Raw genomic sequence first — 25,766 nt, 5'->3', positions numbered from 1 at the left:
ACTGTTTGTAGCTTTCTCAATGTGAATGTTTTATGTCAAATAACCTCACATTGATTATTTCTTTCCCCAATGTATTGATGCGATTCACTACTTTTGATTATCTTAAGAGCATATTCCTACAGCAGGATTGCTAACAATAAGTTAACTACACATAGAAGTCACAGTGAATCACATCAATAAGTTCTCATAGATCCAGACCGAGTGGATTCCCAACTCATCCCCTAAGGTAGGTCGCTCAAATGACTGGAGCCACCCCAGTGCTATACCCAACACAAGGGAAAATGTGAACAAGTCAACGTCAAAGAGGGAAGAGAAATCGCAACCCATTGGGTCTATGATATCTTTTGCAAATTTTACAAAATCAAATGAGCCAATGCCGGGTACCTTCCTTGGCCTTTTGAAGGCTTACGCAAGTGCAAGGTCCTGAGGCTGATGCCTCCTTAGCTTGCCCATGAATCAGCCTCTGATTTTGCCTGTATCTGTTTCCATCGACATTGCCATCTATAGATGCACTAAAAAGATATAACATATCTATATTTTCATCCATATTTATGTTCCATAAATCCTCTCCTAGCCAGCACAATGCCCTACGCCTAAAATAGTTTCTTACTTATGGTAAGCACAAGATATGAGCTTTTAGAATTAGTTGAATTGGACTGAATTTAATTGACAGAGTGTAAAAAATTTAATTGGATCAGTTCTTATTCTTTTTATGCCTTATGGCAAAATGAGAAGAATGTAGGGTTTGGAAATGTTTACTAGCTTCTTCTTCTTTTTTTTTTTTTTTAGGGAAAATTATTTTTCCTCTCTTAGATTCTGTTTTCTAACCTGCAAAACGGGGGGAATAATACTCTGCCAGAAATTGCTAATTGTCTCCCAATATTTCTTCTTGCCTTCTTCTACAGTAAGACAAGTCCTGGTTTTAGCTGGGCACATGGCTGCCCAGAATAAAAGCTACAATTCCCAGACTGCCTTGCAGTTAACTTCAGATGAATAAGATGTAAATGTCATGGAACTACTTCCCCAAAACTTTCTGAAAAGAGTGCTGAGGCCGGTCTTGTTTTTCTTCTTCATCTTGACACTCCAAATGCACATGCGATGCTAGAGCTCTACCTGCCATCTTGGAACATGAGGGAGAGGACCACATCCTCAGGGGAAGAACAAAATAGTCTGAAAGGCTAAGTCACTGAGGAGCTAAACATTCAGGGGTAGAGGCATACTGTCAATCCTGAGTTGCTCACCTCCACATAGTTTTGTTTCAAAGAAATACCACCCTAGCTTATTGAAATTGCTATTATTTTGAGCTTTGTTGCTTGCACTGAATTTAATACAAACAAGCGCTTTGCAGGATCTCTGAAGACTAAATATGCAAAGTGCCTAGTACAGTGCCCTGCAGACAGTTGATTTTAATATTAACAGCTGCTCAGTGTTTTCTTATCTGGATATTTTTGCCGGCCCAATGAGATGGCCCTCAAAAGTATTATTTAGATTCCTGATTCTAGCTAGTAAATATCCTCATTCCTTAATTATCTAAAAATAAGACTTCTTAATGATATCTATGCATTAAAGTCTCTAGTCTGATCTATTTTATGAACTGTTAGGAGGAGAACATTCCAGGATGGGATTACTATTTTGCTACTGTGTAGACTTTTCAGAATGTGCTGGTGTATAATTTTGCCCAGCATATAATTTTCATCCTATTTTCTATTTTTTCATCTTGCTGTTGTCAGCTATAACTTAGAAAACATCTTTAAATAGATATCTGGAGGAAAAAAAGAGCACTGCATTTTTTTTTAATTTACATCTCAGGCATCTGTGTACAGTTTACAAAATGACCAAATTTTATCCTTATAATGGAGGTCTCTGAAGTTGGCTTGGAGAGGGCCAATGTCAGAATCTCCATGAAATAAAAGAAAACTATGGCATTATTCTTTTACCCCAAGATGTGAATTTAATTCATATTATCTTTTTTAATGGAGAAGATGACACACACGTTCAGTCCTAATTTCTCACATTCCCATTTTTCATGAAAGTTTTCTTCAGCTACCATGGAATGGATTCTTTCTTTCCTTTCTGATACCTTGTGTGGCTTCATTATCCTGCTGAGTTCTTTGGATCATGACTTATAGCTCTTTTCCACCACACACACACACACACACACACACACACACACACACAATGCAAATAGAGTCTAAGGCAGAAGAATGATTTTCCAGGAGCAGGGGCATGCTACAGAATGGAGTTCCTGCCTTTTGGGAGTTAGCTCCTTCTTCAATTATGGCCCTGCCACTCCACCCCTATGGAGTCCCACGAAATGTACTTGTTAGAGAACACACAGCATCACATCAGCTCAGGAAGGGTCCCCCCAAATTAATCTCGCCTGGTACATTAGGAAACACTTCACTGACATTTGCTGTCCCTGTCAGCCCTAATAAAGAGATTTTTACCTGTATTTGCCTATTCAACACTTCAGTCCCTCAGCCAATTTTGGAAATTATTTCTGATTTATGGCTCTCTCACAGGCGGGTGTCACCCTGCCTGTCAATTATGTCTCAAAGCAAATGCTAAGTGAATGCTGGCTGGTAAAATTAATAAGGGAAACCTTTACTCAAAAACCTAGAAAGAAGCTTGTAAAGGGGATCATTCAACCAGGCAGTAACTCGGTGCCTGCCTGTGATATTTATAAGCGAGACAGAGGTATATGGAGAATTCAGTCACACACAGAAGGGAGAAATGTGGTTCCTCCTCGGTCTTGGAAGCTCAGCCACTCTGGAGAACATGAAGACCATTGTGATAGAAGTTCAGTGGTTCAGTCCCTCTGATGCTTCAGGGCCTGGGTCATGCCCATGCTCTGCAAAAGGAAACAGGTTTTTCTCCAGTTGGTCGATACAAACTGTTCAATTTTGGTGCAAATCCAAGAAATGGAAAGACACCACATCATTCTGTTCTTTTAATTATTATTTTAAAGATTACTAATATGAATAATAGATGTCCTAGTTTATATGGTTTTCAGATATTTGACATTAGAAAACTTACTGCTATTAAGTACTTTCATCACTGAGTAAAAGGAGTCCACTTAAGCACTAAGGTGACTTATTTCTGTCCACATTTACAGCAACAGGGACCACTGGCCTCATCTCTCTGTATACTCCAGTCTCCCGGTCTCTCGGATCCTCAAAGTTTTTTAGTTCCTTTACACCCAGGGCTTTGGTGCACTGTACTGTTTCCGCCATTAGTAATGGTTTCTGTCCATATTTCTTCCCCTGGAGAGCTCGAACTCCTCTTCAGGCCTAGGTCTGGTGGTATTCACTCAAAGACACTGTCTCCCCAGTCTATGTAAGTGTTCATTTTCATCTCCTACCCCATCCTTTCCTTTTGCTTCATGACTTGTATTAGTTAGTAATTATGCATCCATTTGTGAGACTGTTGGCTCTGTACTTGTTGCTCTCAGTAAACTTTAAGCAAGATGAAGGCAGACTCTGTGATTCTTGTTCAGTTTGTCCAAACCTCCAGAATATATCAGTCCTGGCTCATCAGAGACTCAGAAGATACTACTGAACTCATGGCTGATGAAAGAAGGACAACTTTTTAAATCTTGGGCTGGATCTGTACAATGCTTAGTCATTTGGAGTCTGAAAGTATATACTACCATATTCTTGTTTTGCTCTTCTGTGTAAATAATATGTCTACAAAATACATTCTAATATTACTGCCTGAAATAATCCTTGCCATCTGAATATGCTATTGTCAGTAGGTTGATTATCACATATGCCTCTAGCACATTTTTTCCTGCTTTATAGTAAGGTTGTTAAATGACCTGTTAATGAAAACATAGTGTCCTCAAAGTTGGAGAACCACATCAGACTTACCCAAGGTTCCGCCCTGAGTGTGTTTCTATGGAGGTATTCAATATTTTCTAAAGCCCAGCATCACTTTTATTCTGCAGAGCTAAATTGTAGTGGTTTTAGTTGTTCATTTGACAAGCATCAATGAACCATGCACTAGGTGCTAAGCATTTAGCATGACCATGGAATACCAGAGATGAAGGGTATTCTATATACCCTTGGAGAGCTCACAGTACACATGACTGCCATTAGGACACATCCCAGTATGTCACTGATTGCATTTATATTTATGTCTAAGGTATAGATATCACTGTGGAAACAGATCCCGGTACATCATAGGAATACAAAGTAAGCTCCAATCTCACAGTCCCACTGTCTCCTAAACTTGGAGATGACCCTATGGTGACAAACTTCCATGGCCAGGAATGCTTATCATCTGAGAAGCGTTGCATACATATCTATTGAATGATGGAATGAGTGATTTGAGCACATCCCTGAATTACCAAACTCTACTCCAAACAACCTGAAGAATTTTAGAGGTTCATGGCTTTAGTGCTTTCTCTAAAAGAAAGAAAACATCATGTTGATGCTTATTTCCAGAATTATACTGAATTCACTTTGGTTGACTCCTACAGAATGTTTTTTAGCATTGTACAGTTGTTCAGTGCCAGCTTTCTAACACATCTCTTTAGTATTTTCATGGGAAGGCTCTGTCAAGTTTCCTCCCTTTAGAGAGGCAGAGGAATGCAATGGAAGATGGTATTGTATTTGAAGCTGTGCTTCAAATCTGCTGCTGCCTAACTAGATCAAGCGCCTTGCCTGCTCCGTTCTTAATTTTCCCATCTTTAAAATCAGGGGTGACTATGAAAATCCAATGAGTCTTTAAAACGTATAATGTGCTGTGGCAATATAAAGTATAAAGGTCATTGTTGCTATTCATAAAGCCTAGTGATTTCAGGTATTATATTCCTCACTCTAAGCAAAGTACACAGTGCTCTCCCTGACTTTAATCCTTCCTCTCTTTCTCTCATACCTGAGAGCACTTTCAATGGATTGTTTTCATCATGCCCTAGGAGTCAAGGAAGACTTCTCTTCTTTAGAACTAAAGAAGAGAAGTTTTACTAGATGGGTTAAACCAGAAAGGAGAAAGGGGGGGAATAATACTTTATTATTTCATTCAACAGATTCTTATTTTAGTCATTGATCACCCAGTATGTTCAAAGGGTTGTTGTAGATACTGAGGATACCAAGGAAAGTAAAGTGGAATCTGTCTTCGTACCCATGAAGGTTATTAGTAGGTGCTACAGAATGCAAATTCTGAATTAATCTATTTCCTCGCACACCTTGATTTCCTCCTGGTCCACCTAATCCCATTGATAGGTTAAAGATGCATCCCTTACAACTGAGAAAAGTAGCACTATTGGCCAGGCCAGGATGAAACTACGACAATGACAGTCATGTCAACTAATGAGATGCGTTTTTAAAGGTAACCCAAAGGTCATTTTATTCCAACTCCTGATAGTAGAATTGAGGCCTTTGTACCCTAATGGTGTTTCATCCACATGTACAGTTAGGAGTTTCTATTTATTGGTGACTACTAGTATTCAGCACTTTGGCACTTCTTATAATGTCTTAAGGAATCTTAAAGAATATAAAATGTTATATTTATTTTTCCCACAAACTCAAATTATTATAATCTCTCAGGGTTAATAAGTAGAATTGTAATATATATGAATATCTATGGAAGGATTCCCAAACATGTGGTTTTCATTGGTTGTAGTCAAAAGAACTTTCCTATTTTTTATACAGTGGATTGTTACACAGCCATAAAAAAAGAATGAAACCTTTCCATTTGCAATGACATGGATGGAGCTAGAAAGTATTATACTAAGCGAAATGCCAGTCCGAGAAAGACACATGCCATGCGATTACACTCATATGTGGAATTTAAGAAACAAAGCAAAACAAACGAAGATGGGGTGGGGAAGAGAGAAAAACCAAGAAACAGACCCTTAACTCTAAAGAACAAATTGATGGTTACCAGAGGGGAGGCCCGCAGGGGGATGGTGAAGTAGGTGATGGGGATTAAGTAGGGCACTTGTTGTGATGAGCACTGGGTGTTGTATGTAAGTGAGGAATCACTAAATTCTATATCTGAAACTAATATTACACCAAATGCTAACTAACTAGAATTTAAATAAAAACTTGGAAAGAAAAAAAGTCAGATTTATGATCCAGTGTGTGAGTGCTATTATATGAACACACCCCCCCCCCCATACACACTCACCGGAAGACCAAGAACTCCTTTGTTGTCTTTGGCTTTAGAAAACCTCATGAGATATGCTGGTGGACAATTCTGCCACCAAATCCACAGTCCACCATTTTGTATTCCATGACTCTGAGAGATCATCCAACTGGCACTGCTGTGGGAGGGACACAGTACTGCTTAAGTGCACAAGTTTTGGAGTCATATAACTGGGCTCAAAGTCTTATTCTACTGCTTTCTATCTCTGTGATCATTCAAGTTACTCAACATCACTAAGGTCTAACGTCTTCATCGGATGAAGGAAGCCATCATGATGCTCTTCTTATAAAAGTTAACCGAGCTGTGTAACTGCGAGTCAAGGTTCTTGATTTCAAATAACAGAAATCTACCTTTGTTAACTCAAGCAGAAAGGAATTTACTGAAAGAATATTGGTTGCTCACAGATTTCAGGGGAATGCCGATGTACTCGAGCTCAGAAAGGAATAAAAGGAGCCAAGTCATAGTTCAGTTATCGTCATGGGAGAGCTCCCTGAGGATACGACTTCTAAATTTTTTTAATTAAAAAATGTTTTCAAAGTGTATTTATTTTTGAGAGACAGAGACAGAGTGTGAGTGGGGGAGGGGCAGGGAGAGAGGGAGACACAGAATCCAGAGCAGGCTCCAGGCTCTGAGCTGTCAGCAGAGAGCCCGACGCGGGGCTCGAACCCACAAGTCACGAAATCACGACCTGGGCTGAGGTCGGACGCTTAACCGACTGAGCCACCCAGATGCCCCAGAGGGTAGCACTTCTAGGGCCCATCTTTAGCAAAACCCACCAGCTGTTCCCATGGACTGTGAATGCGCTTCCCTTGAATATCCCTAAGGGATTCGGCTTGCCCGTGTCTTAAGATTTCTGGCAATTCCAGACAAAAGTTTCTTTCGGGAGAAGTCATATGGCCCGTGCCAGATGACAGCGACCAACAGCCGTCTTCCACGAGTCACACCCCTCAACAGTGTTGGTATTCTCGCCCTTCTATTTGAAAGATAAGGAGACTAAGACATACAGAGGTGTAGTGACTTAGCTATCAAATGACAGAGCTATCAAAGATTCAAAGGCATGACTAAGACCTCCAATACCTTATTTTTTTTCAAAGCACTGTGCCCCGAAAGTTGGGCTGTATTTCCAAATGTCATGTTCCACCTGCCTTAGTGCTTACGACTGGGCGGACTAAGTATACTCATTCAACGTAAGCAAAATAAGATTAGAACCATTCCCCTCCCTCCAAGAGTCACCCTCTCACACCAAGCTGATGTAGACTTTTACAGTTTGCCCGCGGCAGGTGCAATTTTGAAGGGACAGGGTTTGGGGTAGGGATGTATCGATATAAATAAAGGGACATGGAAGCTATCTCATTCGTATAGGTAACAACAGGAAGTTGGTATGCACAAGAACAGAAGTGACGGGTTTAAAACAAAAGAGGCCCTTTTGTACTTAACATCCATTTCTGAACCCCTGTATCACAACCTTCTCGTACGAGGTCGGTAAGGTTCTGGAGACAGGTTTCAAGCGTTGCAACGGGTTTCTTTGCCTAAAACATGAATGCTAATCTCTTCCCTCTCTTGCAAAGGGTACCAAGCCCCTGTTGGGTCCACAGATCTGCATCTGGAATGCATCTCTGTTATGCCTGTACCTTCTAATTCCAGAGCGATTATGATGGAGTGTAAAAATTGTGATTAATAAGCAAAAGTTTTTGAATGTCAGTGAGGAATAGAATGCCTTATTTTTGTATATCTCTGGAATCCCAGATTTTATTTTACTTGAGGAAGCCTTATCTTTCTACAAAATCCAAAGCTCTGGGAACACATATCCAAGAACAACTTCCCAGCTTCCTGGCACTGTGAGGCTTTCGAGATCTCCACAGTTAGATGGATGTCAGATTCTGAGGAAAAAGGAAAAGGGAGGGCTAAAATCCCCAAATTATATAAAGTTTTAGATTAAACATCTCCTTCAACTGACATATTTGTTTAAATTTTATTTTATTTTTTTTTATTTTTTTTAACGTTTATTTATTTTTGAGACAGAGAGAGACAGAGCATGAACAGGGGAGGGGCAGAGAGAGAGGGAGACACAGAATCGGAAGCAGGCTCCAGGCTCCGAGCCATCAGCCCAGAGCCTGACTCGGGGCTCGAACTCACGGACCGTGAGATCATGACCCGAGCTGAAGTCGGACGCTTAACCAACCGAGCCACCCAGGTGCCCCTCAACTGACATATTAAATACTATCACCAAAACCTTAAAATATCTTGCCTTGTTGTTGAGTTTTGATACGTGTTAGTTCCTTTAAACAGATCATTTCTATGTTCACCACAAAAGCTCTGGAAAGAGTATTATTTTCACTATTCGCTCGAGGGGAAACTGGAAATCAGAAACACTCAGTAGTCACCCCACTTCTAAAACTTATTATGTGTCTGGGCCTGGATTTGAACCTTTTTCTCTAATGCCAAGGTCCACGTTCCCGTGTCCTGTGGACACATGCACGTATACAAACCTGAAGCTAGAATAGGGCCATTTCAAATTTATTTTTTTTTTCAACGTTTTTTATTTATTTTTGGGACAGAAAGAGACAGCGCATGAACGGGGGAAGGGCAGAGAGAGAGGGAGACACAGAATCGGAAACAGGCTCCAGGCTCCGAGCCATCAGCCCAGAGCCTGACGCGGGGCTCGAACTCACGGACCGCAAGATCGTGACCTGGCTGAAGTCGGACGCTCAACCGACTGCGCCACCCAGGCGCATTTCAAATTTAAAAGACATACTCTCTCTTGGGGCACCAGGGTGGCTCAGCAGGTTAAGCATCCGACTGTTGGTTTCGGCTCAGGTCATGATCTCACAGTTTCGTGACTCTGAGCCCCACGTCGGACTCTGTGCTGACAGGGAGGAGTCTGCTTGGGATTCTCTCTCTCCCTCTCTCTCGGTCCCTCCTCCACTTGAGCTGCCTTTGTTTCTCTCAAAATAAATAAATAAACTTAAAAAAAATATACTCTCTCTCGACAAATTATTAGTAGGGGAGAATCAAAGGGAATGGGGAAAGGAAAAGGGAACAGATCAGCAGTTACTGGCAAATTCGTAAGAGGTTAGGGGAAGAAGAGGTATCTGGGGGGAAACAATATTCCAGTGAATTACATGTGTGAAGTGTATCACTCAGGGACACTGTTGTCTCAACATGAACATTTTAAACCAGTTCTACATGCCCCATGTTGCTTGTCAGCAGAGATATGAAAGGGATAAATATAACCCTTGGGGTTTCACAGCTCTGCACTTTGAAGAAATCAGCAATCTTTCTCCAGTTATCAAAACCCAGCATTTCTTGTCGTGATGGCTGTAGCATCCTTTGGAATTACTCAAGTGGAGGCAGCGCATGCTGGAATAAATTGGGGGCTTTTAAGAAATGAAAGCCTGATTTCACGTGGATCAAAAGCTGCCAACACAGAATTTCCCTTTCTCTTCCCCCTTATCGGTCGGGCTACCTTCACCGACATTCGCCTCCAGCCACGTAGCTTATTCTGCCCTTAGATTGGCAGCCTGCTGCCAACAGACTTGTTCTCTATGGGAAAGGATGATTTCTAAATACTCTTGTTGTGACTTCCGCCCAATCCGACTAGATGTGACATCCGGGCTAGACAGGATGCTGTTCCCGCCGATCAGAACTTTCAGTGTGGGACGTTTTGCTTGGCTGTCCGACTCCCTGAAGGGAAAACCAGTTGGTCTTCCACTTACAGGTTCTGTCCCCCACTCACAGACCAGTCACACCCCTGGTTCCCGGGAGTTGATGGAGCCCCAGGCCGGTGGCTGGTGTTCTGTTGGCATTGATGTGAGTAGCTCCCTGACCTCTTGTCCTTCCTCCAAATACAGGAAAGAAAGATGAGGCGTAAGCGGAACCAACAGTACTGAGAAGCAACGAAGATTCTTAGATACCTAGTCTTCAAGATTTATTCCTACCTTAGAGGTGTCGTAGTCGCTTGCTCAACTGTACTTGGAAACTTTTATCCTTAATACTTGAGCACCTCCGTCCTTCTTATCTATTTGGGTCACAGGTGAAAATGTGACTTTCCTTAAAGGACCGTCCTGAATCAGCCAATTCGAAGTAGCCTTTGACTCTCTGGATCCACTCACCAGCATCGCCCTGTTTTATGTTCTTCGGGGCACATACCACGGTTGAAACTCTCACGGTTTTGTTTGCTTCTTGTCTATCGCACTACAAGGCGAGTTTCCTGAGGAAAGGAACTGTATCTTTTTTTTTTTTTTCAGTGCTGAAATATAGTCAAATTGTTAAATAAATAATCAATGCCAGGTTCTTCGAAATAGTTCTGTGATCTTTCTCGTTTTTATTTCTACTTTCTTTCACACATACGCAAAAGATGATTATTATATAATTACAGGATACAGGGTTCCATGATTAGGGTCACAATTTTCATGACGGCTGGTGTTGTGTTATTTTAAAAGCCCGCGATAGTAAATGATAACGTAAGGTAACCCCTCGGCATCCATTTTCCAACAAAAGTTATGGGCCAGTTCCCTTTATTGTATGGAATTAGATCACTTTTTTATTTCTGTTTATCAACATAGAGATTTTATTATTCTTGACTTCCCTCTAAGAGGTAAACTCTGACATAAGAGCGATTGTGTTCACTTTTGTTCCCCACTGTATCCATACCTAGCTTGGTTCCTGGAGCAAGGAATCTCTCAACATACGTCAACATGTAAAAATGAAGGATAAGGTAAGAACGCTAACGTTTTGCCTGTGTCCCATTTTCAGCTGGGTTTCCTTTTTTTTCTTTAATTTTTTTTTTCTTTAATGTTTACTTCTGAGAGAGAGGGAGAATGGGGGAGGGGCAGACACAGAATTTGAAGCAGGCTCCAGGCTCTGAGCCGTTGGCACAGAGCCCTAAGCGGTGCTCGAACCCACCAACCGTGAGGTCATGATCTGAGCTGAAGTCCCACGCTTAACCAGCTGAGCCACCCAGGCACCCCTGGGTTTCCTTTTTTTTTTCCACTTTACTTATTTACTTTGAGAAAGGGAGAGCACAAATGGGGGAGGGGCAGAGGGAAAGGAGACAGAGAGAATCCCAAGCAAGTTCCACGCTGTCAGCACAGAGCCCAACGCAGGGCTCCATCTCAGGAGCCGTGAGATCGTGACCTGAGCGGAAATCAAGAGCTGGAAGCTTAGCCGACTGAGCCACCTAGGGGCCCTGGGGTTTCCATTTTTGACCAGAGCCCCGGCCTCACTCTTCTGGAGCCTCATTCCTTCCAAAACAGGCACTAGATTTCTAGCCTTACCTTCAAAGAAGTCCCGTTGCCTTGGTGGTTCCCCAGGATCTGCCACCCAAGCCCCATGTTTTTCTCCTTGTCTTCAGGAGCTGAGCTCCAGACCCTGGAGATGACCAGCTTCACTCATCTTCTTGGGCATCCACATGTGGACTGTTGTTGGGTTTCCCTACAGCAGACAGTTGGCATGCCTATCAGGACGAGCCTACCGCTCACTGCCATGCTCTGTTCCATCAGTTCCGTCTTGGAAAAAATGGATCCTCACTGCAGCAGGTGTGAGCAGTGATTCTTCTAAGAAAAGGCGATCTGAGGCCCCTAGCTTTTCCCAGTCATAATGCTGTTTCTTCGCTTGACGTGGGGAGAAGAACTTCTCATTGAAAAGACTCAGCTACAAATTAAGAGACATACTTTCCTGACATTTAGAAATATGCAGCACGTACGAATTGAAGTAGGCAAATAAAACAGTCTAAAATTCATAGGTGATATTATCTAAACATTTCTTAATGAGATCCCCCCATCTGTAAACTTTTTAAAAACATTACCCACAATATGTATTTGTCTGTATATTATGTACGTAGATATTAATGTGTATCTACATGGATATGAAACCTTACCTAAATGTATACATTTTTTTTAACATTTATTTATTTCTGAGACAGAGAGAGAAAGAGCATGAGCAGGGGAGGGTCAGAGAGAGAGGGAGACACAGAATGCGAAACAGGCTCCAGGCTCTGAGCTGTCAGCCCAGAGCCTGATGCGGGACTCGAACTCACGGACCGCGAGATCATGACCTGAGCCGAAGTCGGACGCCCAACCGACTGAGCCACCCAAGCGCCCCTAAATGTATACATTTTTAAAGGAAGAGCTGAAAATTGAAAAAATAATTTTAGTCCAACAGAAGATCATCTTACATGCTCCTCGTGAAGGCTCAGAGATGCACCAGCCATCCCCCCTTTTTTCTGAGGGACGATCACTCAGGAAAGTTCAAGATACATTTCTTCTCCTGCTCCTTGAAGTCACTATTCACATTTGTGTCACACTGCAGTTTCAGACGCCGTCACCTCTGCAACCCATCAATGGGCAGGGTTATCAGGCATTCAGAGAACCTGACAACTTCTGTGAACACGTATTTTTAGCAGGGTAAAAGAAGGTTAAATTTTGTGGTTGTTTCCATTTGACACTCAGAGGAACCCACACAAAATCTGGCTGAGAAGAGAGAGAGTTTTCCTGATCTGTAAGATAGTTATCAGAAGGACTGCGGGAAATCAAGGGAGCGATCTGGACTGTGTGTGTATGTGTATATCCGTATGTATATACACATAAATATATATAAAACATGGCTGCCTGGTCATGAGTAAGCAAGCCATGTTTCACTGGCAGCACGTGTTTAATAAAACCTTTGTGCTCGTGCCAAAATCCAGCCTGCCGGTGATGTTCATGGATTGTGTCATCCAACATTATTAGCAAAATGTGTAGTTAACCTAGTGCAAGAATTTTATCACTGCCGTGTATTTGGTACTTGTATATCAGAAAGTTTTTTATGTTCAACCCCTACAAGCTTTTTGAACAGAGAACCTGGATTTTTAAGAGTATGTTTATAGTTAACTAGAATTATTCTGCCTCCGTAAATTCAGGGTGGGGAAACAGCCCATGGGCTTCATTTTTAGTTCGTTGGGGCAATCGATTGGTATTTCTTTCTTCCTTTTTTTTTTTTCCTTCCCAGAAAGGAAAAATGAAACAAAGATCTGTAGGCTTCCCAATCTATCATTCCAGTTCAGAAACGTGCCATTTTTCTCCTTGACCAAAATGCCTCCCAGCTGCCCATTTCTGTCCTAAGCCCAAACAAATCCCAAATAGTTTTGTTCAGTGATAGGACGACATCCCCAGTCTGACAGTCTGGTGTTTGCTAAATGCTCAGGATGGCATGAAATAGCCAGTGAGAAATGAAAATTCCCCCGCGACAACACAAGGGAATATTCTAGAATCTGGGGTCCCAACTGCAAAGGAATAAGATACTAGATCCACAGGACGTGTGCTTTGTCAGGCTGCATGTCTTTGCAATTGCCCTCTGTGGTACAATCACTAAGGCAAGACTTCATTTCCCCCTAAACACTGAGAATATAATAATGGCTTTCAAAAGCTCACAACATGAGTCTATGATGTTGAAAGACCAGTAAATTACTATTGATAATTCAAGAGAGATGGGATGTAGCAAGTACAACTTTAAAGGATTTTGAGTTTGAACATGGCTCCGAGGAGGCTACAATTTTGACCGTGGCTTTCCTTTCTCTACCGCACCACCACCGTCCTACATGGTTGCGAGACTGAACGAGTAATATTTGTGGCCATTGGTCAATCGTAACATTTTTATCCTTCTAGGCATTCAAGGATGAGGTTAAGTAAATGTGTTAGCCTTCCTTCCTCAAAGATGTACACTTCAAATCATTCGGAAGAGCAAAAGTCTACATGAGCAAGGTAGGCAACATTTGAACTCGATTTTGTCTAAGAAACAAACAAACAAACAAACAAACAAAAAGATCGCATCATCAAGTAAGCTCGGAACCTAGCCACAGCAACCAATTATAAACTTACCTGAAAATATATCCTTCCTTTCAAAATCACCTAATCATGTAGAAACACTGAACATCAGAGTTGCTGAAATAAATATTTTCATCTATGTATTCATAGTCCACTGTTTGTTATTTGATTTCATAAGTTATTTAAAAGAAAATGTTTTTTAAAAATTTTTTAAACTTTATTCATTTTTGAGAGACAGAGAGAGACAGAGCATGAGCAGGAGAGGGGCAGAGAGAGAGGGAGACACGGAATCCAAAGCAGGCTCCAGGCTCCGAGCTGTCAGCACAGAGCCTGACATGGGGCTCGAACTCATGAATGGCGAGATCATGACCTGAGCCAAATCAGATGCTCAACCGACTGAGCCATCCAGGTGCCCCTAAAAGAATATGTTTTTAAAATAGTATCATCCATTTTATCTGTGTCTTATAATATATTTTTAAAAATTTTTTTAATGTTTTATTTATTTTTAAGAGAGAGAGAGAGAGCATGAGCAGGAGTGGGGCAGTGAGAGAGGAAAACACAGAATCCAAAGCAGGCTCCAGGCTCTGACCTGTCAGCCTAGAGCTCAACGCGGGAGCTGAGAGATCATGACCTTGGCCAAAGTTGGATGCTGAAATGACTGAGCCATCCAGGTGCCCCCATTCTATCTGTATTTTAGATCATTCCTTAAGAGAGACACCTAGAAGTGTAATTACTTGGCCAAGGGGAATGGGGAGTTTTAAGTCTCTTGATTAATAATGCTAAATTGCTTTCGACAAAAACAAAGTAATTTCAGAAGTAAGAATAATTATTTAATATAAGAGGCTGAATACAAAATATTCAAACTATTTGAATAAATGACCTTACTCTCTAGAGCTTTGGCTAATAAATAAAGGAGCAAAAGGAGGTTTAGGATGAAAGAAGGAAGGAAACTGGAAATGTTTGGGTTTCTGAAGCATTTACATTAATCAACTCACCTTGCAATGAATGGCTGTGTTCATAAGGCACAATGTATCTGCTTAGCAATTAAAATAGCCAATCATGTAGCATAGTCAAATTATTTGTCTTCGTGTTACTCGATCACGCACTTTTAGTGAAAACATTTGGGGCAAATTCTCAGCTCTCAATCAGTATTTTTGACCTTTTAATGATGAAGAATATGAGAATTTAAGGCTATTGATTCCCCTAGAAAATGCACATACACACAAAGCTTTGCATCTATTATCAGGTACCCACATATCCCCCAAGATATGCTTTGTGCAGTGCCTTTAGGTAGTAGTGGCTTTTGATTAAGAAACCATAAAAATATTATCAGCCCCTCCTCAAAACCCTTCAGTAGGAAACTGATGGTGACCGCATTTAAACGTTGCATCTGAGTATCTTTCCATTCACAAAATCAGCAAATGCTACTACTTGGAAAAAATGGTAGCAACATTTGGTTGAGTGGGTCTACACATTCTGCGGACACAGATTTCTGAGACCTTGATGAACACAATGGAACTTTCTCTTGGGGAGAAATGTTGATACACACGGTGAGCCACAACCTTAAAATAGAATTGCTGAATTCCAGTGATGAGTTCAAGGCCCTTCTAAATTTTCTCCTCAGAGTCCCAAGAGTCCAGGCTCGAGGCCTTGAGTTTCATTCCCAACACCACTTCAGTTGTACAGGTGAGGAAAGGAAAGTATGGAGCGGTTAAAAGATTTATCCTTACTCGTAAAAGGCGTCGCTAGCAATGTTAGAATTACAATCTATATTTTTGATGCCCCCAGCTGGTGCCATTTTAGACCAATTTTACGTATCAGAAAATTGAAATTCAAAGGGGGAAAATTACTTACTTTAATCGTATACTGTATGATAAACCGAAAGCAAGGGAGTGATTATACCTCTAGCCTCTGGAGCTTATAGATGGCGTCCTCTCTTCGTCAAGATGATAAATTTGTGTTTGGAATATACATTTGGGAATAGATCAGTTAACCACAGGTGATCAAGTTCTTTAACTTGATCCAATAATGCATTTTTACAGAAATACATTGTGATGAACCATACGAACTCCACACTTAAGAGCTAAACAGGTGTATTTGCATACGTAGACAATTCCCTGTACAGGTGTGGATGTTAGCTTCTCAGCATGTTACCCAATTTGCATTGGCAAATATGAACAGACTTGTCATTGATAGCTTTGCCTTCTGTACTTGAAAATTTGACCCTTCCAGTTCCGAAATATACAATAATCACCTTGTCTAATTTTTGAGTGTGTAATGTCTACAACCAGCGAATTCTTTAAGTAAATTGAACGCCTATTTTGGTTATCCCCTAGGACCACTAATTTGGAAAAGAAAAAAAAAAAGCACATAAAATGGAGACGTAAAAATATCCCAGTTTGGTGGCGTCTTTTACATATCCTGGTTTCCAATTTGATGACACTACAAGGAGATGCCACAACTCGTCTGGAAGTTCACCTTCTTGAAGCCAATATATCAATAAATATGTAGACACACAGATCCACAGACCATCCCCTGCCAGCTGTTAACTCATACCATTGCTCTCAAAATCATCAGAGGCAATTTAATGAAATGGTAGTTGGCCATTGGGCAATTCTTTTCCAGGCCTTTAGAAAAATACAGAAAAGGCTGAATCCCAGCCTACTGAATCAGTACACAGAGGGATAAATTAAAACTTGGAACTCTGTTAGGGGCCTCCAGGGTTGGGACTTCAGGAAAGTCAGGGCAGGGAGCAGAGAGGTCATCCGTAACTGAGCTAGGTTCCTTTTTCTTTCCTGCTAGATGTGTTTAAGGGGCCTATTTTCTTAAATACCCACTTCCTGTCACTCATGCTATGGAAACTGTGACACTTCCTCCACTCAAGATGACTTTTGCATCCATTTCAGAACTTGAAATAGAATGGAAAAGTACTTCTCAGGACTCTATCAGTCGTCGTGCTGCTGGAGAAAAAAAAATGAAGAAAAGGCTTAAGAACAAGGAATGACTCTTTAGTTCAGTTTAAAATCAGCTCATGTTGCTATGAATGAACTAAACTGGCCACGAGTATGTTTCAGCGATCATATGCTTCTTTCTACAGAGCTCATCCAAGCCTACCTCGAATTGACCCTAATTACGTGGGCAGACAGAACAACGGACTACTGATGAGGAGGAATACGACTTTGACGATCATGTCTTGCTTGACCAGACTGTGTGATCTTCGGGGAAACTTTTGTTGTACATAGAAAGGAGAGAAAGAAGATACTCTTTCCTTTTGCACGTAGAGGTACATGTCACCATACATCAGACGTCTAGCTCTCTAGGCTTAGACCAATAATGGAAAAGGAAAAGTCAGGTAAGCGAAACAGCCAAGGTTTGAATCCTAGCAATGTGATGATCCTGAGTAAATAGTTTTTCCTCGATGAGCATAAGTTAACTCGTTTGTAAAATGGAGCCAGTGGGGCCCCCACACGCTAGATATTCAGTCAATGATACCCATTATCCTTGAAGATTAGGAGGCCTTTTTTTTTTTTTTTCTATTTTCATATAAACTCGGGATATATTACAGCCTGGAGTTTGGCAGAACTGAGATAACAGACTTAAGTCCCAAATACAAGAGAGAACCAAAGTGCTTCCAAAAGATTTGAGAGTTGCCATTACTATGTATCCCCATCCGCATCCCCTTAATACTGTAAATGAGGTCATTGCGCAGCTCCCAAGAATTCTCCATGAAGATGTTTGGAAAAAGCACTCCTGGGAGGTCCCTCGCCACTTGCTTGTGAGACGTTCTGCAATGGACATGAAAGTTCCTTTTTGGCGCAGGGACAGTCACAGGTTTTAGAACATGGGTGACAGAATTAGTTTGACACAGTGCGAAGGAGATGGTGTCTAATTTCTCTGTGACAAAAGTCAAGTATTTCATTTCCTTAATCTCCGAAGAAAAAGTCACTCATTTATTTTTTGACTTAAAAAAAAAAACACCTAAAATGTAAGTTTTAGAGAGAATATTTTCCAGCAGGTAGCAGAAAACAGCATAGGCTGGTTTCAGCCAGACTTCAAGCACCATGATTTATTTGAGCTGAGCAATTTTCCATATAATCATGCTTAATATACATTTTTTGGTTGTTGAGGTACTATTGCTGGATGAACCATGTATACATTTCCAAACTCAAGTAGAAAAACTATAAAATATGATTCAAGCCATATGTTTTCTTTCTTTCCTTTAAAAAATTACGTCCATAAAATAAATTGGGGCATAGATTCATAGAGGCCTGTATACAGTTTATTCAAAAATATTTTTAAAGAGCCAGGTGACGCCTGAAACCAGGCTTTTGTAACACTCCCAAGAGATCCAGGTGACCTTAGTATTCTGCTCCACCAGCCGAGAGGCTGGAAACCTTGGGCAATCCAGCTGGTTCCAGTATGATTTCAGAGCTGGCAGACCCAATTCTCAAACCCCCTCCTGTACAAACACATTTAAGCCATCGTTATCGTTATCATCATCTCCGTCGTCAACTTCATGGTCAACGTCATCATCCTTACCGTCTACTGCGCGCCAGGATCTTCCAGGTCTCGCCACGTCTTACACCAATTAGGTCTCCAAGCCACACTGTGAATTAAACATCCCCAGAACAGCGAAGAAGAAACTTGACATCTAGAGGAAGCCTTTTGTATTGGACGGTCTTGAATAAGACGGAGACATCGTTGCTCTTTTCACGCAAATTCACTTTGTTGGAGGTTTCCACTCGTTTTTTAAACAGGCGCGGCAAGTGCCTTCCACACACATACCAGTCACAGCGTGGCCAGGTAGTCCGAGGTCTTCTTGTATAATCCACTGATCTGGGTTAAAATCCCAGCTCTGAGGGGCGCCTGCGTGGCTCAGTTGGTTCAGCATGCGACTTCAGCTCAGGTCATGGTCTCACGGTTTGTGGGTTCAAGCCCCCCGTGTTGGGCTCTGTGCTGACAACTCGGAGCTTGGAGCATGCTTCAGATTCTGTGTCTTCTTCTCTCTGCCCTTCCCTGCTCACACTCTGTCTGTCTGTCTCTCTCCCTCTCAAAAAGAAACATTAAAAAAAAAAAGAAAAAAAATCCCCAAAGCTGATACTTACCTACTGACTGATTGACTTTGGGCATGTGGCTGTTAACTTCTTTGGGTTTCATATTTCCCATTTAAAGATGAGAAAACTTAGACCTTCTTAATACTAAACATAACAGTGCCTCAAACGGGATAGGTCTCAATAAAGCAGTTTGGTTGTTATTTGACTTTCTTGTGAGTGAAGATCCACAGTTCTCTCTGAGAAGAAAGAGAGACGGTCATGGACATGAACTTTTACAAACACAACTACTTTTTATTCACTTGCTTCAAAACAATAGACAGGCCTCCGAACGGCAACTCTGAAGGAGCTGAGGGAAAAATTATCAGTCTGGTGCCATTAGGATGTCTCCATTCAAAAGAAGCCAGAAGGCCCTGCTCTAACATGTCCCCTGGGTTAGAGGGTAATTCTGCTTCTCAGTAACCCACTCATTCCCCAGAGCCCATTTACAAAACCCGAGGCCCGACCGGGCTGCTGCCCCAGGAATCTTCCCATTTCTGGAAAATGGGGATGGACATCATCAAAATTCATCTCCCCAGAGGGAAGAAGTCCAGTTGTAGGTCTTTTGCCTTTTAAAGTGAAAAAAACAAAACAAAACATATTTTTACTATTGGCGAATATGTTTTTGCCAGTTTGCACTTGGGAAGGCATACATACATAAATAGGGAGTTTCCTTTTCCCTGAATAATTAGGAGAAAAACATGTAGCTTTCAGTCAGGGCACATCTGCTTCAGTTTTCCAGTTGTGTATTTAAAGGGAAAGTTGTAGGAAGGAAGCCATTCTTTTTGTGCACCTGCTCTATGCCAGAATCCTTTTTCGCTGTGATACATAGAAACATTTCACAGGATCCTCTATAAAAGCTGTTATTATTTCTATATGGTAACAACAACAATTTTAGTTGGCATTCATAATCATTTTATTTGCAAATAAATGTGTTTGTGTGTATTTTTAATTCAGACTTGCACTCACAAGGCATTTGATATGGCTCATCCCTGACTTCCAAGATGGGGAAACTCGAAAATGTTAAACGCCTTGCCTTATCGGATGGTACCTGCCCAGGGACACAGAAGGCTAAGTGTTACAGCCGGGAATTTTGGGGTGCAAGATCCATTCTCCTCCCCACTGTGTACCACTTCCTTATCAGTGAACGTCTAAGCTGCTCAGATTTCTGTTTCTTTAATCCAGAAAGCACGCTGGCAGAGCTAAGGAAATTCTATTTGATCTGTTGTAAGCGTTACTTGCACATTAATACCAGGCCTCGCAAGCAGGATTTATTTTGATCGCTGGACTCACCAGGACATTTGAGGAATGGAATGTTGGGTTGAGCGTCTGTTAAGGAGACCAGAATAGAACCTGGTGCTTCAGAGCTGGATGGGGCTTTGAGGATTGACAGGTCCAGGGCATTTAACCTTGGGTGATTTCTAATGGCCACAAGACTCCTTTGCAGGTAAGCAGGCTTAACACAAGCGGGGGGGGGGGGGGTTGAAATGTGTGTCGTTGGGCTTGCCTGCCTGCCTGCCTTTCTGCCATGGACCATAAGAAGAGTTTCTGCCCCTTCCACCCGGGCCCCAGAAGAATTATATATGGAGCAGAACAGAGCCCGAGCCATAACAAGGCAGGAAGCGTAGCCCAACTGGATCCGCTGCCTGAAGCAGAACAGCCCAGCTGACCCCAAACCGACCCTCAGCGGAACTGCAGACACAAAAGAAATAAATGCTTTATTGCATCCTCCACGATTTTGTGGCCATTGTTCTGCAGCGGAGGAAGACCGGCAGAGCCCCTGAATCTATTTTTTGATGGCAAAGTAGTAAAGCCATAAAATGGGGAGCCATAGCCGAGTCTAATGTTTGTAAATCTAAGGATTTAAAGATAAATTAAAAAAAAACAAAGGTTTCCAGAATACCTGCTTGGTACTGTTCTGTAGAAATTAAACCTCCTTCAAAATAAGGCTTAGAAAATACGGACGCTACGTGAAGAGGTGGACGGAGGGCTAAGAGTCGCCGTCGTCCGTTATTATGATGTCGTTCATTCGAGCACTGAAAAAACAAACAAACAAAAAAAGAGCTCTCATTTGTTCATTAATCTATTCAACAGACTGCTATTAAGCGTCCGAGGCAGCAGGTAGTGAGGTTTTTCAGGATGAGCAGCCCAGGTGCCAAAGTGAGCTCTCAGCTTAAAAGAGAGACAGGTTCACACAAACAATAGGTGCACAACGCGACAAGAGGCTAGAAGGGACATGTGAACGGTGTAGATTGTGAAGAAGGCTTTTAAGTAACAATAGCTGAAAAGGATTGTGTACTGACGGCAAATCCAGAGCTGATCTGTGCGCTTTGTATCAACTGGCCCATTTCATCTTCAAAACTCTCTGAAATGAAATAGAAATCGCTAATACTGTTTCCATTTCACAGACGAGAAAACGGAGCTCCACACAGGTTGAATTAGCCGTCCTGGGTCAGGTATCACGTAATGAGAGTGTGCATTATTTGAGCTGGCGCAGGGCGACTCCAGACCCCCCAGCCTCCTGACCAGTACACCACAGCTGGAGATTAGGTTATACCTGAGCCGATTCTTAAATGACACATGGAGAGGGCCACAGTCATTAGCCAGGCTATTGGGGTACCATCGTGTAGACAGAGCTAGCTGGCCAGACTCCACATTCACAGGGCTGCGTAACCCTGGCTCGATTCGTATGGATGTCGGTATTTATAGGAACCCAAAGCTCTCTCTTCTTGGGGATCGAGCTAAATGGACCAGCAGCCCGTCTCTCCTTATTCACAGATAACTCTGACTCACACATTTTCCATCCCTCACCTTCTCTTTACCCTAGGAACCTGCAATGGCCACGTGAATGGGCAGCCAGCAACCTTACTCGGAGCTCTGGGTGTCAACTCCAACAGCTCTTACCTCTAGTCCATCAATACTCTAGGATGACCTTAACTTTGACTTTTTCGCTATCAGAAACCGTGCTACCCGTTAAACCTTAACTATCTCATTCTCTGACCACGAACTCTGGTTCTTATAGCTTTCTAGATCTCTCCGGCTTCCATTAAATCTTCACACAATACCATGGCCCTCCGCACCTCAATTTCTTAATTTCTTCTCGTCTGTCCCAAATTTCGTTTCTTGCTCTCCTACGTAGCCTGACTAATGAGGTGTATTTCTTCAGTAACAAATTCATCACCTTGTCTCCCCACAATACCCGCCCAACGTATCTAAGTCAGTGAATCACTTATGGACCGTTGTGTCTGACTCCAGACTTGTGACTTTTAAACCCAACTAGATTTTGGACCATTCAAGGGGAGATATAGGTGTACTGAGTTCTCTCTCTCTTCTTGATAGCAGTTATTCCAAAGTTTTAGGTGTGCCACACGTGTGGCCTTGTTCTTGACTTTCTTGTAGCAAATGATCTCATCTGGTACTCTTGGGGGAAAATAGGAGACTTCAGCCTTGAACTCTTTAACCGCCTGTTCTTATACCTACAAAACCCATTCCTTTCATTTTCACCCCGAAGAAAGAGGAACTTCTACCTCTGTCCAAAGCTCATCTTCCATTTTCACGTTGGAGTCTATGTTTTCGGATCTTTTTCGAAAACTCATGCCATCAATGATCTTGGCCCTCTCCTTTACCCTAAACATTTTTTTTTTCTCTTTGTTGGGTCTTTTCTTTCCAACATAGACATGTACTAATGTTATGGCTATACTTTAAAACATAATGTAAATAAAACCTTATTTTACCCTATGATACCTTAAAGAAATAATTACGCATTCTCTTCCCCTTCGTACTCTGACCTCTTAGAAAAGAAGTCAACCTTTGCTCTGTTCTTCAGTCCATGACCCACTAAATCAAGCCAAGTTATCACATCACTACCCTGAAACTGCTCTGACCAAGTCACCCAAGACTTCTGAAGGCAAAGTACAGAGTACTTTTCAATTCTTTTTTGACCGCTCACAGGTTCTCAAACCACCACCCACTTCTTCTCCTAGGCTACCATGACAGGGCACCTCTTTGTTTAGCCTCCTGACTCTTTCCTGATTCTTCTTTCTCCTTCTGCTTCTTAGATTCCTCATCATTTTTATTCTCATTAAAAAAAATCTGTTGATTCTGCTCACCCCCTCCTCCTTCTTCTCCTTTCTTCTTCTTCCCCTTCCCCCTCCCTTTCTCCTCCCCTTCTCTACTAATGTCTACTTTATATTCTACCAGAGTTTCAACTCCTTGGAGTCATCATGCTGATGACATTTTTTCCCTTTCTTTTAGCATCTATAGTGTAGTAACTAAGAATGCAGACTCAGGCGTCAAATTATTGTATTTACGTTACGGCTCAACTCCTTCAGAGCCATGCAACCATAGGGAAGTCACTTCTCTATTTTACTTTTTAATCATTTTAAACATGTAATTTGTTTGTTTCAAAAATTAAGTGAGTTAAAATCTGTAAAGCACTTAGAAATTTCTGGAACATACTACACATCAAGTAAGTAGTAGCTATTATTAAATAACTGTCCAGAAATCCAATTCTATATTCAAAAACCACTTACTGCCCCCCAGATGTCCCGTAAGTACCCCAAAATCTTATCCAAAGCTCAACTCATCATATCTTTTTACCACAAAATCTCTCCCCGTGGCTACTTGGTCTGAAAGCTTTGCATCACTGTTTTCGGATAAGAAACCGGGTCTTGTTGTTTGCTGAGATTTTTCTCTCAATCTTCTTCTCCGTCTTCCAATGGTTACCAAGTCCTATTATTTCTACTATTACATTTCTCTCCAGTCTGCCTCTTACCTTGCCTCCTACTACCATTGTGTCATGCAGGTTCACACCTTCGATGTGTGTGTTGTGTATGTTGGAGGAGTAGAGGTCTGGACCGTTACAACTAATGTCCCTTGACCGGGTCCATTCTTCTATGCATTATTCCCTTGGCACTCAAGGTATGCTTTTATTTATTTATCTTTAATTTTTTAATTTTTTAAATGTTTTATTTATTTTTGAGAGAGAGAGAGAGAACACGTGAGCAGGGGAGGGGCAGAGAGAGGGAGACAGATGATCCAAAGCGGGCTTTGGGCCGACAGCCCCAATGGTGGGCTCGAACTCACGAACTGTGTGATCACGACCTGAGCTGAAGTCGGATGTTCAACCGACTGAGCCACCCAGGCACCCATCAAGATACTCTTTTAAAACAACAAGCACATTCATGTTACTCCTCTGCTTGAATTCCTTCAAGAGCTCTTCATCAACATCAATGTGATGCCATACATTCGAAGCCCCCACCTTGATATAAACACTGGTGTCCACCTTTCCAGCTTAAACTCCTACCAAGTCCCCAGTGTGCTCCAAAATTCAGCAAAACCCTACCACTTGCATAGCATTATTTGGGTTATTTTTCAAATCCCTTTTTTCCCCACATACAATGTAGGCTGTAAGTGGTATAATCAGAGGCTTCTAAGACCCAGCCTCAACTACAGAGCTCTAAACATGCAAGACAAAAAAATAGATTCAGATAAAAGGAAAGCCTGGATGTATTAAAACAGTCGTGAGAGTTAAATCATCTAATTACCTAAGGCCAAAATTCTTTCTGCATTCTTGTAATCTTTTTACCCAATGTCCCCCATTTAGCAGAGAACTTTTTTTTTTGAAGATGAATCCTCATTTGCCTCCCCACCTCCTTTTAGAGCTGGATTCACATTCATTACTGTATTTGGCAATTCCTTCCCCAAAGCTCTGCTTAACATACATGGAGTATGGACATTGCAATAGTTATCTTCATTTTTTTTTAAGTCACAAACAGATTGATTTAAAAAAAAGAAAAACAATGAACGATATTATCAGTGCAATCCTCTAATTTTCCTGTGTGTGTGTGTGTGTGTGTGTGTGTGAGTTTGCCTTTACTAACTTTTAAAGCTATATACATTTATCACATTTGTAATAAGAAAAAAACAATGTCTAAAAATGAAACAATTACCAAGCAGTCGACAACTTATAATATGTAATGGAATCTACATGCACAGTTCTCTGAGCGTAAAACACTCGGAGTTAAGTGCTAACTGAATGTAAATACGGAGACACCTGCTAGTTAAATGGGTACCTTAATACAGACCTCCTGGGGATTTGCTATATTCTTGCCAGATGTAACTTTCAGATTTTCCCTCCAGCCTAGATAGCACCACCATTGATGAAACACATAGAAGAATCAGCCATATGACTCTGGAGCTCTCTCAGTATCAGTGTTGATAGAATTACGTTGGAACTTCACTCTCTGTAACAAGATTTGAGGAATCTTCCCACATCTCCGTGTGCATGATTGTTTTAAGTTTTTCATTTTTGGCTTCAAGCGCGCAGGCTTTCTCCGCCTTTTCTTTCCCCGACAAGTTCCCTGGCTCTGTCCCCACGCACCTCTCTATTTATCTCTACAAATGCTACCGCTTTGTTTATGGTATAGGTGACAAGACACAAACCAGGGATTGGGAAGAGTAAGCGGGATGGGGGTGACTCGAAGTTGCCTTTTAGGAAATGTGCTGTAACTAACATTTGCATCGGGCATTTGGTAGCCCCCTCATCTTGTGCTGTGTGTGAATTCCAGTCGGGTGATTCATCCTGACATGGGAGTTCTTTGCTGCTTCTATTCGGCAAAAATGTGAGAATGAGGGGAGAAGTTTCTCATTCCTTCTGACTTTTCTAGGCAATCTTTATTTGTTCCCATAGCCATGAAAGAGATTTTCCGATGAGAAATGTTGC

General features: G+C 41.6%; 1 long non-coding RNA gene across 2 annotated transcripts in view; it reads right to left on the bottom strand.

The window, feature by feature from the left end:
• Positions 1–14,197: 14,197 nt before the first annotated feature.
• LOC132674277 (uncharacterized) overlaps positions 14,198–25,766 on the bottom strand; it is an 82,430-nt gene continuing 70,861 nt past the window's right edge. For both annotated transcript variants that reach the window (XR_013556423.2, XR_013556422.2), the window contains 4 exons: positions 20,946–21,078; positions 19,058–19,242; positions 14,948–15,111; positions 14,198–14,367 (listed from right to left, as the gene is read on the bottom strand). This is a non-coding gene — a long non-coding RNA (uncharacterized LOC132674277). The remainder of the gene's footprint in view (positions 14,368–14,947; positions 15,112–19,057; positions 19,243–20,945; positions 21,079–25,766) is intronic.

This window comes from Panthera onca, chromosome B3 (genome assembly GCF_046562875.1).
Source record: "Panthera onca isolate mPanOnc1 chromosome B3, mPanOnc1 haplotype 2, whole genome shotgun sequence".
In the NCBI taxonomy this organism is placed as follows: Eukaryota; Metazoa; Chordata; class Mammalia; order Carnivora; family Felidae; genus Panthera; species Panthera onca.
This window is presented reverse-complemented; position numbering and strand designations above follow the sequence as displayed.